Source organism: Vulpes vulpes, chromosome X (assembly GCF_048418805.1).
Source record: "Vulpes vulpes isolate BD-2025 chromosome X, VulVul3, whole genome shotgun sequence".
In the NCBI taxonomy this organism is placed as follows: domain Eukaryota; kingdom Metazoa; phylum Chordata; class Mammalia; order Carnivora; family Canidae; genus Vulpes; species Vulpes vulpes.
In genome coordinates, this window is record NC_132796.1 from 15169580 (window position 1) to 15173795 (window position 4216).

At 37.1% G+C, this 4216-nt stretch overlaps 1 non-coding gene across 1 annotated transcript; it reads left to right on the forward strand.

The window, feature by feature from the left end:
* The first annotated feature begins 1175 nt into the window (after window positions 1–1175).
* LOC112919157 (U6 spliceosomal RNA) lies at window positions 1176–1280 on the forward strand. The gene has a single exon (XR_003234825.1). It is a non-coding gene; the product is annotated as a U6 spliceosomal RNA (small nuclear RNA).
* Window positions 1281–4216: the final 2936 nt, after the last annotated feature.

Consider the following 4216-nt stretch of genomic DNA (forward strand, 5'->3'; position numbering starts at 1 on the left):
AAATAAACAAAATATGATCATGTGCTGCTTAAACAGGACAACCTAGAACATGACCACCCAGAAAGGTTAAAATTAAAAGGGTGAATCAAGACACGCCAATCAGGGATGCCTAGGTGGCTCAGCAGTTAAGCGTTTGCCTTCAGCTCAGGGCGTGATCCCAGAGACCCAGGATCGAGTCCTGCGTGGGGCTCCCTGCATGGAACCTGCTTCTCCCTCTGCCTGTGTCTCTGCCCCTCTCTCTGTGTCTCATGAATAAATAAATAAAATCTTGGGAAAAAAAAGAAAGACACATCAATCAAAGGTGAACAAAAAGAAAGCATCAGCAGTGATATCACTAAACAGAGGACTCAAGATAAATACTCATACTCAAAATGAGTATTTATCAAATACTAGGATGAGGGAGAACTTTACAAGCTTAAAACAATGAAAAATATCTCAAAGATCTTTTATAAGGAAAAAGTTCACCAGATTTCACTACATAAACATTTAAAATGGTTGAATTGCTAAAAGCAACACAGTCAGTTGAAAAGATACATAACTAACAGAAAAATATTTTCCACAGATGTAACATGGAGTTAATATTTTTCATATATAAAAAGTTTATGCATGGGCATCCCTGGGTGGTTCAATGGTTTAGCGCTGCCTTCAGCCCAGGGCGTGATCCTGGAGACCCAAGATCAAGTCCCACGTCGGGCTTCTTGCATGGAGTCTGCTTCTCCCTCTGCCTGTGTCTCTGCCTCTCTCTTCTCTGTGTCTCTCATGAATAAATAAATAAAATCTTTTTAAAAAATTAAAAATAAATAAAATAAAAAGTTTATGCAAATCTCTAAGAAAAATATTAAAGATAGGCAATTCAAAAAGAAAGACTGACTCAGTCAATCTAAATCAAAGAAATTAGACGCTCAATGAGATTACTTGTTTTTTCACATTAACTATGTCATTTATTTATTTTTAGTTTTATTTATTTCAGTAGTCTCCACACCCACTGTGGGGCTTGAACTCACCACCCTGAGATTGAGAGTAGCATGCTCTTATGACTGATCCAGCCAGGTGCCCCTGGCATTAGTCATTTAAAACATCCTATCGAAAGCACTGGAGGAAATATAAATTGGGATCTTGTTAACTGGACGTGATTCCAGCACAAGACCTCCTGTACTGTTAATATTCACTCCTGTGCTCGCTTAGGCAGAGCATATACTGAAACTGAAATGATACGGAGAAGATTAGCACGGCTCCTGCACAAAGATGACACACAAATCCGTGAGGCATTCCATATTTTTTTTAAAAAGTTCATTCTTTTTAAAATAACTCCACCTCTGGGAATCATGCCTATGGACAGAATCAGAGCTGCCCAAGCCAAGATTTATGAACGAAGATTTTTCAGAAAAAAATTCCTATAGTTGGTATAATTTTGAGAGAGCCAGAATATTAAATGATGGTGGAAATTTATTGCATTTCATTTCATTTCATCTCATTTTATTTCATTTAATTTCACTTCTTAGAGACAAGGTCTTACTATTGTCCAAGCTGGAGTGCAGTGGCTATTCACAGGGGCGATCTCACTACTGATCAGCACAGAAGTTTTGACTTGCTCCATTTGTGACTTGGGCTGGTCCCCTGCTCCCTGGGGGGAGGTCACCATATTGATGCCGAACTTAATGCAGACACCCTATGGGCGTAGTTCACAGCATCCCAGAGCTCCTGGGCTTGGGATTTCCTCTTGCCTCAGCCTCCTGAGTAGCTGGGACTATAAGGAGTCCCCCATTGTGCTCAGAGATGGTGGAAAATTTTTAGAAAAGTGTGGTATATCCATAAGGCCAAGCATTCTGAATCATCAAAGTTATATTTGAGAAATTATTGTTAAAATAAAGATAATGTATGGTATAATGTTAAGTTAAAAAGAGGTATGTCATACTCTATAAACTGGATACTCAATTGCATATGTGGTATCGCCTCAACTAAATTAATAGTGTTTGCCTTTGAGTAATGGGATTAGAGGCTGTTGGGTTTTTTTCTGTTTCAGAATACTTTTCTGTACTTTGCCAACTTTCTACACTGAGCACAGGTTTCTTATATAATCAGAAAAAAATCTGAATAGTCTCTTCAATAAATGGAGTTGGGAAAACTGGATATTCACATGCAAAAATTTATATTGTATGCCTATCTTATACCATACATAAAAATTAACTTAGATGCTTTAAAGACTTAAATGTAAGACCTGAAACCATAAAACTCCTAGAAGAAAACATGGGGGAAAAGCTCCTTGACATTGGCCTTAGCAATGAATTTTTTGGATAGAACACCAAAAGCACAAGCAACAATAACAAAAATAAACAAGTGGGACTACATCAAACTACAAGGCTTCTGCACAACAAAAGAAATAAACAACAAAATGATAAAGCAACTTATGGAATGGGAGAAAATATTTGCAAAACATTATTTGATAAGGGGTCAATATCCAAAATATATAAGGAGGTCATGCAACTCAATCGCATAAAAAACAAATAATCTGATTTAAAAATGGGCCAAGTACCCAAATAGACATTTTCCCAAAGAAGACATACAAATGGTTCTCAGGTCCATGAGAAAGTGCTCAGCATCACAAACCATCAGGGAAATGCAAATCAAAGCCACAGTGAAATATCACCTCACACCTGTCAGAATGACTATTATCTAAAAGACCAGAGAGAACAGCGTTTGCAGGATGTGAAGAAGAGGGAACCTTCTTGCAATATTTGTAGGAATATAAATCGGTAGAGTCACTATGGCAAACAAAATGGAGGATCCTCAAAAAAATTAAAATAGAACTACCAGCAATTCCACTTTTGGGTATATATCCAAAGGAAATGAAATCACTATCTCAAAGAGATATCTGCACCCCATGTTTGTGCGAAATTGTTAACAATAACCAAGTAATGGAAACAACCTAGGTGTCCACTGATGGATAATGAATGGATAAAGAAAATATGATATATATATATATATATACACACACACACACAGATATATATGTATATGTATATAATATTATTCAGCCATAAAAAGGAAGAAAATACTACCATTTCTGACAACATGGATGGACCTTGAGGGCATTATGTAAATGAAATATATCAGACAGCGAAAGACAAATACTGTATGATTTTACATGTGGAATCTAAAAAAGCTGAAATCATAGAAACAGAGTAGCATGGTGGTTGCCAGAGGCTATGGCGGGTAAGAGAAATGGGAAGATGTTGGTCAAGGGGTATAAATTTCCAGCTATAAGATGAATAAGTTCTGTTGAATAAATAATAATAAATAAATAAATAAATAATAAATAATAATAAATAATAATCTTTAAATAAATAAATAATCTTTTTTAAAAAGCCAATACTGTATTATATACTTGAGTAAATCTTAAATGTTCACCCCACACACCCACCCACCCCCACACATACCACAAAAGGTAATTCTGAGAGGTTATGGATGTGTTAGCTAACCTTATTGTAATTATTTCACAATATATGCATGTATTAAGTGATCACATTGTACATCTTAAACTCAGACAATGTTATGTGTCAATCATATGTCAGCAAACTGGGGGAAAAAAGAGAAAAACACGAAAGTACAATAAAACTATCTTTAGATTATAAATCATAAAAACGGAAAAAATCTGAGTAGAAACAAATTGCTTTCATTCTGCAAAATCTTTAGTTATAGCCCTCTTTTATTAATCAGGATTCTTGGCTGCGGAGACTGCCTCTGGCAATCTTGAGCAAAAGTTAATTTGTTAAGGATTTGGGAGACCAAAAGAAGGTTTGGAAAAGCCTGGTTAGCACTGAGTGGTCCTCATCAGTCTTCAAATTCTTCTATCACTCAGGTTTCAAAGACCCAGGTGAGGGCATCCCATGATCTAGCCTAGGTCACAGTCTCCATCAGGGTGAGGGAGCTGGCCTGTTAATTTCCACTGGGGCAGGCAGACACCAGCTCTCTCCAAGACAAGGCAGAGTGGGAGAAAGGTCAGCCCCCAAACTACTAGGGTACTGTTGGGAAGGGGGATGAAATCATATTGAACTGAAATGTGATGTCATGACTATGCATCTTCTGTTGGTAACTGTGCTTCCGGCATGCCTTCTTCACCATTCCTCTCCTATTCATTCCTTATCTCCCTGAAATGAGGCATCTGCTGCTCTATTCCTTTGCAATCTCTTCACCCAAATCACCAATTGAACGGGAC